At 43.1% G+C, this 15,934-nt stretch overlaps 1 protein-coding gene across 3 annotated transcripts in view; it reads left to right on the top strand.

The window, feature by feature from the left end:
- Window positions 1-290: 290 nt before the first annotated feature.
- The window catches only part of CILK1 (ciliogenesis associated kinase 1), a 56,963-nt gene continuing 41,319 nt past the window's right edge, over window positions 291-15,934 (top strand). For all 3 annotated transcript variants that reach the window (XM_038554319.1, XM_038554320.1, XM_038554318.1), the window contains exon 1: window positions 291-358. The gene's annotated coding sequence lies outside the window, so the exon portion shown is untranslated. The remainder of the gene's footprint in view (window positions 359-15,934) is intronic.

Raw genomic sequence — 15,934 nt, 5'->3', positions numbered from 1 at the left:
GGCTCGGTCGGCCGCGGCGGCCGGGACGCGGTGCAGGGACGCGCAGGGCCGGCGAGGGGAGCTGCAGGGTAACTTTTCCCAGGGAAAGCGCCCGGTCGTCCCCGCTAGAAGCCTCCCTGCCTTTTGTTTGTTTTTCTGCCGGAGGCTGGAGAGCGGCCGGGTTCCTGCTGCTCCACCATGCGCCGCGCGGCCCGTGCGACCCTCCGGAGCGCCCTGGCGTCCCCGCACGGACCGCGCGGCCGGTCCTAGCGGCGGTCGCCCCCCTCCCCGGTGCCCTGCGGGCCGGGCCGCTGCGCCCCCGCCGCCCAGGAGCCGCGCTCACCGCAGGGGCGGGCCCCCGCCTGCGTCCGCGGCGCCGGTAAGTGGGGCCCGGGAGGCAAGGGGCTCGTGCGGGGCGACCTGTCACGGGGCGCGGAGGGCTGCAGCTGCCGAGGCGCCGCCGCCCGGGGCCCCCGCCCGGAGCCCCCGCCGCCCGGGGCCCCCGCCGCCCGGAGCCCCCGCCGGGGCTGGGAGGGGACCGGGACGCTGCTGGGCTGTAGTTTCTCTCCGCCGTCGTGTGGCTCTCGCCCTCTCGGCGTGGAAACTCCGGATGGCCGGGAGTCTGGAAGGTTTGGGGGGTGTTTACCTCCCGGTGCTGCGGCCGGCGAAGCCCCCCGCCCAGGTGGAAGCCCCTTCCAACTGGGATGTGGAGGACTTGTTCCTAGAATTTCCCTGACTAGGCCTGTGGCTGTCCCATATGGGGTCTTAGCAGGAATCCGCACCCATGTATGTGCAACCATTTTTCAGTTTTTTGTTTTTTGTTTTTCTGCTCTGATTTCTTCTTAACCTGAGTAGATGTAATGAGACGGATGTTAGAGGGTTTCTTCCCCCCCCCTCCACCCCCCACCCAGAGCAACCGTTTCTTTTGTAATGTGCCTGTTCAAATCTGACTTGGACACTACCATTGAGAGGTCTTACTTTTAAACATAAAAGTAGTGGGAGGCATCATTCCGCAGAAAAAAGTATTCATTCCTACTTACAATCAAGTAAAGATCTGCTTTTGCCAAAGCTGGGCTATGCTGAGAGAATACTGCCTTGAATTGTGCATGCAAGTCTAGATTTCTCCAAGGTATTGGGACTTGCGTTCTTGTGTGATTTTGTTATTTTGTTTTTGGTTTTGTTGTTGTTGTTGTTGTTTGTTTGTTTGTTTGTTGCCCAGAGCACTCTTTGTAGCAGTAGAAGTTTGATAGCTACACTTTTCATTTCTTGCATTTTCCAGTGAGTAGGCTTTCGGGATGTGCCTCAATAATGAATTGTACTGTTGCTGAATGTGACATTAAAATGAGCTTGAAATTTGTGTCATCAGCATATAAATATTAAGAAGAATTTGTGCTTAACCGTATACCAGCCATACTCGGAGTAAATGTATGCATAGATATGCACATACGAAATCACTTCTGGATAAAGTGCTGCAATTTGGTAAAGAATCCTTCTCTCTCTCTCTCTCTTTCTTTCTTTTTCTTGTTTTTTTAATTTGGTAAGGAATCTTTAAGGCCTTCCTGCCTATCTGAGGACCAGTGATCGTCCTGGAAGTGGGTGTAGAAATGAGACCAGTGCTGGGGTTTTCTACTTAAAATGATATCCTGTACCATTGCCTCCTCTCTAAGGTCCAGCACCCTACACCGACCGTGCCAACTTTCTGTTTCCCACCCTGTCCACTTTGGCTTGCCCCTTCTCCAAAGTCAAAGCTGTTAGCTGGGCAGTAGTGAGCAGCCAGGTTTCTTAATGAGATCGGTTTAGTTTAGATGATGGAGGGATATAGTGGAGGGTTGATGGAGCCTGTCTGAGGAGGCAGAGGTCTGTGCTTCTTGTCAAGGGAATGCAGCATTTAGTCACACAGAAGTGGTTTTTCTCACTGAAGTTTCTTACCTACAGACTATGTGTAAATGAGCTGGCAGGATATAGAACAGGTTTTTGCCGGGTTTCCTTTTCTGTTCAACATCATAAAAGTTCTTTGTACTTTCATTGTTTTATTCGCAGAGCTTTTTGAGGTTTCTAGTAAAGGTGGAAATCATGTCAATCTTGAACCTTTGGAATTATCTGTAACCATTTCTTTCCTTTATTTCCTCCATTCTTTATATCAGTGAGTCATCAAGACCTTTGAAACGTGATTTATACAGATCCCTGCCTCCATCCAGAACCTCACCCTTCCTCTCCTGCAGACTGGAGCAGCCTCTTACTGGCCACCCAAGCGTGGCTTTTTTAATAAGCCCTCAGTGTCTGTTTGCTGAATGAATGAATGAATGAATGAATGAGATGCTCCTCTTTCTGGTCTCTTCAGCCTTTGTTGTCCATCTAATTTTTTTAAACTATCACTTCCTCAACTCTCTCCTTGCCTTGCAACCTTTAGTTCCTCTCCATTTGCTGTAACAAGTCTAAAATAATTTGCCTGATTTTTCAAGGCCTTCATAATCAGGCCTCACCCCTCCTATCTAAATCCTATTTTCAGCTCAGTTTATATCTCCATGCTTTATGCAGTTTGGTCTTGCTGTCCTGTTAAGGGGGATGGCTTCATTCCCACTGCAGTGTCACTGCTCAGATTGCTCCCCTAGAAACCCCCACCCTCCTCCCTACTCTCCCTGGGCAAATCTTACCCATCCTCTGAGAAGGAGCCCACACCCTCCTTCTTCCCTAATGTCTTCTCTAACTACTTATTTCTCTTCTCTTCTTCTTTTTTTATTTTTTATTTTTTATTTATTTATGAGAGAGAGAGAGAGAGAGAGAGGCAGAGACATAGGAGACATAGGACAGAGGGAGAAGCAGGCTCCATGCACCAGGAGCCCGACGTGGGATTGGATCCTGGGTCTCCAGGATCGCGCCCTGGGCCAAAGGCAGGCGCCAAACCGCTGCGCCACCCAGGGATCCCTTCTCTTTTTTTTGTAAGTAATCTGTACACCCAACATGGAGCTTGATCTGATGACCCTGAGATCAAGACTCCCACATCTCCCTGGACTAAACCAACCAGGCTCCCCTCTCTTCTCTTTAAAATCTTAAGATACTTGTTTGTAATCCTTCATTATATTGGCTGTATTGATCTCTAATTGGTTTAGATTATTTTAAGCCTCTTTAGGACAGAAGCCATAGTTTATGGGTAGTAATGTGACGTCTTGGGCTTTGGAATCAGAATTGAGGTCAGGGCCTGACTCCACTTATTACTCCTGTGGCCTTGTGGGATTCTCCTACCATTTGAAAGGAGGGGAAATGTCTCCTCAGCATGTGGTGGGTGGTGTGAAGATGGTCTATATTGCCTCAGCAGTGCCTGACATCCTCCTGACTGAAATCCCCTCTTCTCTCCGCAGTGACTCAAGGGGCTGGAACATTTAGGACGAATTTGGTATTTGTTGAGTGACTTGTGGTAGACTACAGGTCATGGCTCAGCTTGGAGGCCCAGAGGAGAGGGCAGCCCGTCTTTGAATCCTCCAGGAGTGTTATCCTGGCATTACTGAACATGGCTTAAGCTGAGCTTATTCCTGGCTACAGCTCTGCTTCTGAGATCTGTTGCTGTTTTTCCAGCTGAACCTTGCCAGGAATACTACTGCCTTCTAGTTGTGTGTGTGTGTGTGTGTGTGTGTGTGTGTGTGTGTGTTTTCTCTCATTGCTTCTCTTGCAGAAAGCTCCTTCATTTCATTTTGCAGGATCTTGCTGAATTGGAGTGGTACCTAGCCCTTCTATTTTTCTGTTCGTGTGGTATGTGTGAGTGTATTTATGGCAGGACTTCTTGCCCGGTGCTTTCTTGTCAGAATTCTGGGTACAGTGACCTTTCTGTGTGTGTTGATCTATCAGCCTGTGACTAGGGCTCTCTTAAACCATAAATCTTCTCACTGACGGTCCTTGCCAACCAGTGTCCTAGAGGGGTATACAACAACTGGAGGACTAGAACTTTCCTCTCAGCAGACCTCAATGCTTGTGGCTGATGTGGTTGGCTGGGAGAATGTGCAGAGGTGTACGCAGGACAGCTTACACACACACACACACACACACACACACACACACACACATTGGGGGTTATGATGCAACCATATCCTAGGTTGTGACTGTGCTTACCCTGAAACAGTTCTCCTATTCTTATCAATACATGTATGTTCTGGAAAATTACCTCATAAAAGCAATTTGGTAAAGCAAGTCATTTTGTGGGGCAAATTGCATTACAGTGTTGAGTGTTATGGCTTGAAGAAATCAGAGATGTCTTCACTTGCAGCCAGAGAAGTAAAAGCAGCAGCACAGGTCTTTGCAAGATGGTAAAGAAAGTTGATGTGGACATTCACGCTTAACCCCTCTGTACCTAGTGAGGTGCTGTGTGATGTTTGTTAGGAAAATACTGCTGTTCAGCCGATCCCAGGGAAATACTCAATCCAGTATTGGATTGTGATGGCAATGGAAGTGGAAAGCTTCCATTCCTTATTTCCTTGCAAGGAAACAAGTGTCCTTGCACTAGTGAGTCAGGCACTGACTCACTGTGCTTTGAAAGTCGAAACCTTCATAGAAAGAGTGTTTGTGGTCAGGCTCACCTGTGCAGGTGAGATCAAGCCCTGTATGTGTGGATGGGTGAAGTTGTCTCAGAGTTTGAAGAAAGCACATTATCTGCCCCTCTTCTTTTAAATATGTGGTTCAGGATTAATTATACATTTATATACTTTCTGCAAAAGTATATACATGCTTTTATTTTATTTTTTAAATATTTTTATTTACTTATTTATTCAGAAGAGACACAAAGAGAGACAGAGACCTAGGTAGAGGGAGAAGCAGGCTCCCTAAGGGGATCCTGATGCAGCACTCCATCCCAGGATCACGCCCTGAGCCGACGGCAGACACGCAACCACTGAGCCACCCAGGTGCCCTTATAAATACTTTTAAAAGACTACTAGAACACTTCTTACATTCACACATTAAAAAATATGCTACTCTGAAGATAACAAAGATTCTATTTGTATTAATTGGGTCTCTAGATCACATCAGTAAAGTGAAGGTATTGGATCATCATTAAGGTCCTTTATAGAAAAAAAAAAATCAAATTCTGTAGTCTAAAGTCTGATGCTATATCCATGTTGAATTTAGGTCCTATCAAGCTTAGCATTCAATCTATATGGATTAATACTAGGTTATTTATTATCATACTTTAAATTTTTCTGGAGTTTTAGGTTTGTTGTCTTAACTCAGTTTTTTAAAATAGAAGGGCCACAGTAGTGCCTTCACATTTCCTTTGGTACTTTTTCCACCATGGCCAGGGCTGTTGGCAGCCACTTGATAAATGTACAGTGATGGCCAAGAACTTGTGATCCCCCATATTTCTGAGACAAGATCAATGCGAGTCATATTTTACCTTTCTGTAGGTGTAATATGACCTGTGATAAAGTGCTGATAACACGTGACTGCCCTTATGGTTACTATGAAAGATAATGTCCCAGAGCCAAGGGTAAAGTATTATGTTGTAACGTCCAACTATATATTTGACCATATCACAAAAGTTACTATCTGTATGAACCTGTAGTTCCCAGAAGATAATAATTAATGCCTTTGGCCTCTTGTACACTGCCTTTGCTCTGCAAGTAAATTTATTAAAGATTGATTTAACTTAGATAAAACTGAGTGAGAAAAAAGATATATATTCCTGCATGTTACCCTAGCTATTAAAAGGCAAGTGTTAAAAAAAAAAAAAGCAAGTGTTTTCATAAATTTGTATAAAATTTATGGAAGGAGGAATGCCTGGGTGGCTCAGTGGTTGAGCATCTGCCTTCGGCTCAGGGTGTGATCCTGGAGTCCCAGGATCGAGTCCCACATCGGGCTCCCTACAGGGAGCCTGCTTTTCCCTCTGCCTGTGTCTCTGCCTCTCTCTCTCTCTCTCTGTGTGTGTATCTCTCATGAATAAATAAATAAAACTTTTTTAAAAAGTTTTTAAAGGATTCATAATTTTTTGCCCAGGTCCCTATATAATTGTCCAATTTTGCAAAGAAGGGAGGCACAAGGGGATGGAATGGCAGTGGGAATGGGGTTGATGGTACAGAAAAATCACCAATAGTCAAAATTATCCTTTACAGACACATAATGTGCTCATTCATTAATTTATTTTTTCAACAAATGTCTATTGTGAGCAACTATTTTGATTTGTGTCAACTGCATGCCTGATCCCTGTCTCGGTGCTGGGAATACAGTTAAAAACTGAATAAAAATTGCGCCCTCAAGGCATTTATATTCTTGGGAGAAGCACAGTTTATCTAACCCTATAAGCCCAGGGTACATGAGGCTTACATAGAGAGTGCTAAAATGTTTGTTTATGTGCAGATTTCCTGTTTCAGGGGTAGACAGATTGTGCTTTGTAGGCATAATTTACCTGCTCCCTGCTTTTTTAAATAGTCTTTATGGGGACACAGTCCGTTTATTTACATTCTATGATTGCTTTGGTGCTACGTTGGTGGAGTTGAGTGGTTGTGCAGAGACATAGCCCTCAAAGCCTAAAGTAGTTACTAGCCTTGCACAGAAAACGCTTGCTGACCCCTGCCCTATTTTATTTTTATATTAAGCCTTTACCTCTTTGGTGTGTCTTACTGATTTGTTTGTTGCATAACAGTGAAGCACCTTCCGTTGAGTGAGATCAGCTCCTGGGTTAAAGGTGCTGTCATAGTTGCCCAGCACTAGAGATACATGTTCTCATATATGTTCTCATTCACTCTCCCCATCTTCACCTCACCCAACCCTGCCCCCCCACTTCAATCACGAGGTGGCAATCAGGCAGGCAGCTGGGCTCTGACTGCTGCCACCCTCGACAGCTATCATTGTTTTTTGTTTTGTTTTGTTTTTAAAGATAGATAGATTTATTTATTTATTTATTAACTCATTTATTTATTTATTCATGACAGAGAGAGAGAGAGGCAGAGACACAGGCAGAAGGAGAAGCAGGCTCCATGCAGAGTCCCGATGCAGGACTCCATCCCGGGACCCTGGGATCACACCCTGAGCCAAAGGCAGACGCTTGAACCACTGAGCCACGCAGGCATCCCTTGACAGCAATATTGTTAAGCTTGGGGGAACTGTGCCCGCAGCTCATCCATAGTTTTTCACATGAGTCAAGGGTAAAGGTATTGTTCCTCTAGCTCTTCAGCATTTCACACTAACTTCAGTTCTTTACGGTCTGCCTGAGCCACTGCTAGTGATGTGCCCTCATTTAGAAATAATCTACAAGTGACTGAAGACTTTTTTTGGCTCCGGACAGGAGTGCCCTTTTGGTACTGTAGGTGAAGCAATAGAAGCTGTGGATCCTTCTCATGGTATTAAGGACCCTGGTGCAGAAGGAGTTCTTTTGCTCAGAAGTGGGATTGAGGGAGGAGGAGGAGGGAGAGCCATGGAACAGTTTCTGGGGAATAGCAGAGGTGCACCAGCTACCTAATTTTCTTTTCCACTCTCTCCAGTTGATGCAAGAGCCAAAGGCATCTTTAATGCACTCCTTCGCTGAGGTAAAAGCAAAGCAAATTCCATATAAAGAAAGTTCTTTTGGCCTTCTAGCTGCTGTCCCCAGTGCAGAAAGGATCCCTAATCCAAGAGGCAAGTACTTAGAAGCATTTTTGCTGAAATGAATATGAGCAGAAAGAGTAGGCCCCAGAGAGAAAAATATAAACACAGATGTACTATTTTTAGAACCCTTTTGAAGTAAATTAACAGTATTAGCTTAACTCTTGTGAAATTATGACACATTAGAACCTAGAATCCGATGTGTAATTACCTACAGGATAAAATAAAATGGAACTCTGGAGTGCCATAGAAGGGCCATTTGATGATTTTGCGCATAATTCAGCTTTCCTATGAGGACAGGTGAGTTTCAGTGTTAAAATGATTAAGGCTGAGCAAGAAAAGCAGCTCAGAAGGGTCTGAATTTAGCAGAGCCAGTGAACCGCAGTTCCCAGACAAGACCAAGTTTGTGCACAATTTTCTGCCTCTTCTCTTAAAAAATTAGTGATTGTGACATTTATTCCATGACCATCCAAGTTTCAAAATGAAGAATGGACTACCATTGTCCCTTGCCTCCAGCCTGTTTTCCAGGCTGTGAATGAGCAGGGTATACCCAGTATGAGCTGCTGGCCATGAGCAGATGTTGTTTGCCTCCACTGGGGATTGAAGCCGAAGGGAGGGATTTGGGGCGGATCGCAGGAAGGTTTTCCCCATGTCACCTAGCCAGAGAAACCATGACATTTGTTTCAAAGACTGAAAGCAAAATAGAGCTGTATTTCCGTGTTCATTGAATATGCCCTTGCCCGAAGGCCTAAGGCTTGATCTGATAACAGAAAGGGGGCCTTTCTGTGATTCCCTGAGACACAGGAATTCCAGTGTTGTGGTGGGAGGGCCCCTGGCAGCCAGCCTGCATTAGCCTTTCTATGGCATCTACTATTCTTTCATCTTAGAATTTCAGAGCATTTGTGGTCAGGTCAAACAAATTGATTATCATTATTTTGCACATGAAGAAATGGCACTGTGTTTGGAGATCCTGTACCAAGGGTGGTACTGGAAATAGAGAGCAAAGACTAAAATTCAAATTTTGACCATTCGAACAATGAATGCCTACTGTGTGCAAATAGAATGTGAGGTGTGAGGACACAGAGATGAAGGAAGTGTGGTGAGTGTCCCCACTAATGCAGAGGGAAGGGCTGGCCGTGAGGTGGGGACAGAGTTCTGTGGTGGCTGAGGAAAGAGCCATTAGCTGGGTCCGTTGTTACAGGTTGGAATGAAAGGCTCTTGAGGTGATGTTTGAGTTGGTTGGGCTAAGAGGGAAGGGAAGACGTAGATTCTGATTTGGGGGCCTGGCTGTGTCAGTAGGGTACTGTCCCACTCTAAAAGAGAGATGTCGTATAGCATACGGGGTCCCTCTGGGCTACAACCTTCCCTTTGCTAGCTTTTGTGCATGATGGCAAAACTGGAAGCATTGGTCTGGTTTTTTTCTTAGACAAGACTAACTTGAGTCCTGACATGGAGTCATGGAATCACACATCATTAAAGCAGGAAACCACCTTAGTTCGTCAAATCCAATGTCCCAATTTCATGGAAAGTAAGCCTAAGGACTGAGAGGTACTCTGAGTCACAGGGGTTGGTGTCTGTGGCCCTACCCATGTGATCTGGACTAGATTGAGCAAATACTCAGAGTAGTGATTTAAATGATCAAACTGTTGCCTTACAAATGATGTATATTTTATATCCCATTCTCTCTATATACTGTGCTTTGTATTCTGTAAAGGAAAATCAAGAAATTGGACCCAGAACATATTGCATGTGTATCAAGTAGCGTTGTGGGAGAAAAGACTTCTGTTTAGTGTTCATCGAAAGACTAGATGTGTTGCAAAAAATGGATGTATCAAGAGCATCTCAGCTTTTGCCAGAATAACGGTTTTGGGTGATCTACAATATGTGACAGTCACAGAAAAATTAATTCTGTTTGAATTAAAAAGAGTGTCTTTAGAAAGAACACTACATGGGTGCCTGGGTGGCCCAGTCAGTTGAGCATTTGCCTTTGGCTCAGGTCATGATCTCAGGATCCTGGGATCAAGCCCTGCATTGGGCTCCCTGCTCAGCCGGAAGCCTGCTTCTCCCTCTCCCTTTACCTCTGCTTCCCGCCCCCGCCCCGCTTGTGTGCTCTCTGTCTTCAAATAAATAAATAAAATCTTAAAAAAAAAAAAAATATATATATATATATATACTAAAAGAACACTAAATGATCCCAACAACAGTGACTTTGACCAAGTGGTATGAGCATGGGTGGTCAGGGTTTCCTATCCCAGGGTGGGTCTCATGATTAAGGCAGAGGCCAGCTCCTGATACTCAGTGTTAAAAACGCAAGAAGCAGGGGTCCTGGCTGGTACAGTTAGTAAAGCAACTGACTCTTGATCTTGATGTCTTGAGTTCAAGTCCCATGTTTAGAACAAATTACTAAAAAAAAAAATTTAAATAAATTCAAAAAATAATAAATAAAAACTTTTTCTTTAAAAAAAAACACAAAAATCAAGGAGATGGTGATTGTTCTGCAGGACAGGTAAAGGCATTGAAACATCACTACATCATTTGCTATTTAAAAGCAGTCAACAAGCCTGTGAGCTCAGTCTATGTGACAATGCTTATGAGCTGAAACTGGGACCCAGTCCCTCTTTCTCTGCATTCACTTTGCCTCCATTGTAGACAGTCAGTGCTGGTGAGGTCCCTTGCTGGGTTCCCTGATGTTTGATTGCAGAATGAGGCCAACTAGACCATGGCTACATCACTGGTTTCCATATTTGGACTTTGAGCTACAGAGTGCTTCTAAATTCCTCTCATTCTCAGATCCTCAAAAGATTTCATGATCTTTGGATCTTTTGCAACCTTTCTTTTGAGTTTGGTGCAGTCGGCCTGGGTTCCTATCTTAGTTCTATAACTTATTAGTTATATAACCTTGGGCAAGTCACTATGTCTCAGTTTCCTTATCTAGAAAATTGGCGAGAGGGGAGTTGGTGAGCACAGTAGTACTAAGGGCAAGTTGCTTGTACCTCAGTTTCCTTATCTGTAAAATAGGGGTAATAGTAGTGCCTACTGGTAGAATGTTGAGAATTGAATGGGTTAATATATGCAAAGCACTTATGATAGTACTGTACACCTATCAAGTATTTAAATTATTATCATTACTATCCTTTTAGTTTATTTGATGTATTAGGAAGCTAAGTGTGGATTAATTCTAGTGAGTGCTTTATCCAAGTTAATTCTTAGAGTCAGAGCAGTATTTAGAATACTGCCCATCAGCAAGTTAGCTAATTCCCAAGTTAAAGGATGGGCTGCTGTATTCCATTCCCTTCTCAGGAGATCGTACCTGGAGCTGTGAATTCAAATGCTGTCAGAGGCAGAGGAAGAAATGTAAAAGACTCAGAGAAGCTGGATATGTGCTTGTGAAACAGTAAAGGAATGTTCTTCTCTTTAAAAAAAAAAAATTAAAAAAAAAAATAAAAAAATAAAAAAATAAAAAAAATAAAAAAAAAATAAAAAAAAAATTATTTTCTTCTCCAGTTTTTCTTCAAACATGAGCAGTTTTCAGGCTTTTACTTTGTCACTTTTGGTAGAGGTATAGACAGAGAAATAGGGATCCCTGGGTGGTCGCAGCGGTTTGGCGCCTGCCTTTGGCCCAGGGCACGATCCTGGAGACCCGGGATCGAATCCCACGTCAGGCTCCCGGTGCATGGAGCCTGCTTCTCTCTCTGCCTGTGTCTCTGCCTCTCTCTCTCTCTGTGCGTGACTATCATAAATAAATAAAAGTTAAAAAAAAAGAAACAGAAATATTTTTCTTCCAGTGAAACCAGTGATGCAAAGGTACAAAAATAAATGACAACTAAAAATATTAGCAACCATTGTGGTAACCGTTTAGGGACAACAGGCAGGTTGGGGATTGTGATGAGCATGGAGACCCTTGCTCATTCTAAAAAGATGGTGATGTTTCTCTAGTTCTTTATTACCATGGAAAGCTAAGGAGATCCTGTTATTAGCTCTTCAGTTTTTCCAGAGAAGCCCTAGATCTCATTTTTATATGAGAGATACTATTTTTAAATATAGACTCAAAGCATACCTCTGAATTCAGTTCTCAGGCTGCTGGTTTGCAACCCCTGTTCTACACAGTATGGATTCTCCATATGCTAATGTCATATATTCAGGGATTTCAGTCAGAATTGTGAAGTCTTGCCCACTGCAAAATTAGAAATCTTCTCTGTACTTCAAAGAGGAATGCCCTTGTTCATTGGGTAAATAAGCACAGACTTCTGATTCCATTCCTAAAACACTCAACTTTAAATGAATGAAAAGCATTGCTCAATGATTCAGATGATTGTGTGAAAGGCTTTGGGCCTTATGTTGGGGAGTAATAGGCTAAATAATATCCCCCAAAGGTATCAGGTCCCTGGACCTCTGAATGTTACCACATATGGCAAAAGAGACTGCAGCTGTGATTAAATTAAGGAATTTGAGGTGAGAAGGGTACTCTTGATAATCTGGTAGGCCTTAAATGGAAATTTAAGTTCTTATAGAGAGAAGGAGAGGAAGGTTTGACACCACTCAGAAGAGAAGGCTGTGGAACCATAGAGGCAGAGACTGGGCCAGGGCCAAGGGATGCAGTGGCTACCAGAAGCTGGAAGAGACAAGGAAGAGATCCCCCTTAGGGCCTCTGAAGGAAGTGCCTACACCTTGATCTTAGCCCACTGAGAAACCCAGTACTGATTTCAGACTCTGACCTCCAGAATTGTAAGAGAATAAATTTCTATTGCTTTAAGCCACCAGGTATATGGTAGTTTGTCACAGCAGTTGTGGGAAACTAATAGAGCTGGTAAGGAAAACTTTTTGTATTTTTTTCAAAGATTGGTTTTTGTTAGTGTATGGGTAAATGGCATGTCCTCAGTAAGAGAAATTAGCCAGTGGTTCACAAAATGATTTCTTATTTGTACACCTGTAGCATCCTTGTGGTCTCCACCCCTCCCAGGAACCGACCCCAAGTACCATGTCTCCTAGTCATTGTGTATATTCCACTTCCCTAGCTAGGAGGGAAAGGCCTAGAGGCCAGATCCACCTCCCTCAGCTCTTTGGATCTTGTTACTCAGAACTAAGCATAGTGCTGTGTGCATAATTTTTCACTTGTGTAATATGTTGTTCTACTTCAATTTTTTGAGCATACTTATTCCTGTATCTGAAATAAATATTTGTATACTTTTTTTAAAAAGATTTAAATATTTATTTGAGAGAGAGAGAAAGAGAAGGAGTGGGAAAGAAGGGGAGAGGGAGAGAGAATTTTAAGCAGACTCTGTGCTGAGTGTAGAGCCCAACACAGGGCTCAATCTCAGAACCCTTAGATTATAACCTAAGCCAAAACCAAGAGTCCAACGCTCAACTGACTTTGCCACCCAGATGCCCCTAAATATTTGCATATTTCTATAAAAATATATATTTCAGGAACACATGGATGGCTTAGTGGTTGAGCACCTGCCTTTGGCTCAGGTCGAGATCCCAGGGTTGTAAGATCGAGTCCCACATCAGGCTCCCTACAGGGAGCCTGCTTCTCCCTCTGCTTATGTCTCTGCCTCTCTCTGTTTGCCTCTCATGAATAAATAAATAAAATCTTTAAAATATATTTATATTTCACATATTTCTATATTATGCAACATAAATGTGGGTAAACCTCACAACCATGGGAAAGACCATACTTTTGCCTTTTTTACCAAATTGTAAAAAGTTGTAAAATTTTTACCAATCGTAAGGAATCCAAAAGTAGAAACTGTCTTCTACTTATATACTGAGGTCTCAATAGAATGACATACAGACACAATGTTGTGGAAAGGAGCCAACATGATGGGCTTGAGAGGAACCAGAATGACATGGCTGTGATTTATTTTTATACTGAGTTGAGACTTGAGTTAGCTACAGTTAAAAACATAGTTTAATGGTTTTTGTTCTAAATGAGCATTCCAAAGTGCCAAGTTAATAAAATACACTGCAATACCCAACTTTTTATTTCACATATGCATTTTACACATTTGATGTTTGTCTACCATTTTTAAAGAACTGACTCCATAGATATAGATGTCTCTCCAGCATCAAAGAATGTACAGTACAAATAGTCAATAGTATGCTGAAACTTCTTTCCTGTTAAAACTCGGACTGAGAGTTCTATGATTTCCTTGGCTGCCTTTTTAACTGAGGCTACCTTGTTCCGTGTGATAAGTTTCACTATCAGTAGCATACAGACTGGGTCCCTCGTGGGTGTCAGAACAGTCTTGTCTGTTGGGCCATTATCAGAGGATTTGCAGAATCTGGGTTTAGGTGCCACCTACAGAGAGGACTTGTCTGAGAAAACCATCTGCCTACCATGGAGGGACCTACAAGGCCTAAGAGAAGTTGGTTTTGGATAAATACTGGGGAGAAGAAGGAAGCCCAGTCCCAGCTGGCTAGTTGTCCAGGCAACCCTGAGTGACACCCAGGACCATTTTTGGACACTCATCCTATTTCACCCCAAGATTTGTAGTCATTTGTTCTTGCAAAATGGAAGCAGATCCTGGTGGATAGAAAATTTACCTTAGGCTAACAGAATTACTTCTAATTTGTCTCCAACTCTATTCCTCTTTCAGTTTTCAAAACCATGCTAGCTACAGAAGTTCAATCGGTTAATGGATTAATTGACCTATTACCTCCTGTATAGATGGAATTTTGAATTTTAGTCTCTTAAGTCAGAGTAGCCTTAGTATACTGTATCCAGAATGCTTTCAGCTGTACTTGATGGAATATCTAACATTGGCTTCAGCAACAAAGATTTTTAATTAGGTCCTATAATGAGAAATCTAAGGCTGATATTTTCAGAGATCATGCAGCAGCCCAGTGGTATCATCACAGACTCAGCCTCTTTCTTTGTTTTTATCCATTCTTAGCAGACAGGATTCTCCTCTTTAGAGTTGATTTCTCATAGTCACTAGAAGGCTATCTCACACCTACATATGAGTTTTATGCAACTATGTTTATTTAAAGCAGAAACACAGGGCAACCTCTTTGTCAGCTGTCTTTATCAGGCAGGAGATTCCCTCTTAGAAGCCTTTCTCTTTCTCCTACCAGCTCACCATCCTTTCCATCTTACGAGTAAGAGCCATAGCCCCATTCCTAAACAAATTTTAGTGGGAGGTGGAATAGCTTAGCTTGGCTTAGAGTGATCACAGTTCATGCCCTAGGGCTGTGGTAGGTGGCTGCCAACCCTGATTATGTTGGATCCTGAATATAAATAGTGTTTTGAAAGTTAAGCAAGAAGGGCAGCATTGCTATTGGGTAGATCCGCAGTGGCATCTACTGCCTCTCCCTTTTTTCTACAGCATTGTCCATTGCCCTGTTGTTTTACCAGAGTAGCAGTGAGGTTTTTGTTCAGTTTCAGATTATGACATGAGTCATCATATTTGAGCCACCACAAAAGTGGTGAACAACTGAAAATACCGATCTCAAATGTATTTAACTGCTTCCTGCTGGGATATGCCCAGAATTGACTGTGGGTGGACTGATGCTTCTTGTGTAATGCTAATTTGAATAATGCCACTGCAATTTTTTTGATATGGGAAATAATTGACCAGAGACCAGAAAGCTCAGACAGTGGTCATGGTCCTGTTCTCTGGATCCAGACATAGCGTAACTAATCCTTTTCCCTTATACCCGTTTGTACACTTGAAACAATGAGCATGGTTCCCCAAGTCTCTTTTACTTCAAATATTCTTTCAGCTACTCTTCTGGTGCTTTTATTTAGGCCCTTTATTATGTTCTTTAATGTCTCTCTTGAAGTTTGTCGTCCAAAGTTGAAATGATCAGAGTCGTGCAGATCAACCTTGTCTGAATGCTGAGCTCTTCATAAGAGCTCCAATAATGTATTATCTTTGGAGAAAATTAAACAACCTTAAAACTACTTGTAGCTGTCTACTGAGCATCTGCAATGAGAGGTTTTGTACATTCCTCAAATCCTACACCTCAGGAAGCAGAACCCATCATCTCTACACCTTGTCCAAGTAACATATATGCATACATTCCCTATTCCAAACATGTGTCTCCTGTATCTGAGAGTCATGTAGGCTAGGTCTCTTGTACAGGCCTTCAACATGTATCATATGGACTACAGCAAACCCTCCAAACTAATTTCTCTGCCTGTAGTCTCTCCATCCTAACATCTATGTGGTCTCCAAAGGTATCTTCCTCATGTTGTTTCCCTGCTTCAAAATACTGGAGAACTCCCCTCTCCAGGGTAAGGACCAAAACTCCTGCATGATGAATATATTTCTTCACACATGGGCCTACCCCCACCCTGAGTTTCTAGGCATTTCCCGCCATTTCCTTACTTCTCTCCATAGTCTTTATGCCCTAGGCCCATACTTCGCAGTCTGGTTACACATTAGAA

The sequence above is a fragment of the Canis lupus genome, chromosome 12, assembly GCF_011100685.1.
Source record: "Canis lupus familiaris isolate Mischka breed German Shepherd chromosome 12, alternate assembly UU_Cfam_GSD_1.0, whole genome shotgun sequence".
Taxonomy (NCBI): domain Eukaryota; kingdom Metazoa; phylum Chordata; class Mammalia; order Carnivora; family Canidae; genus Canis; species Canis lupus.
This window is presented reverse-complemented; position numbering and strand designations above follow the sequence as displayed.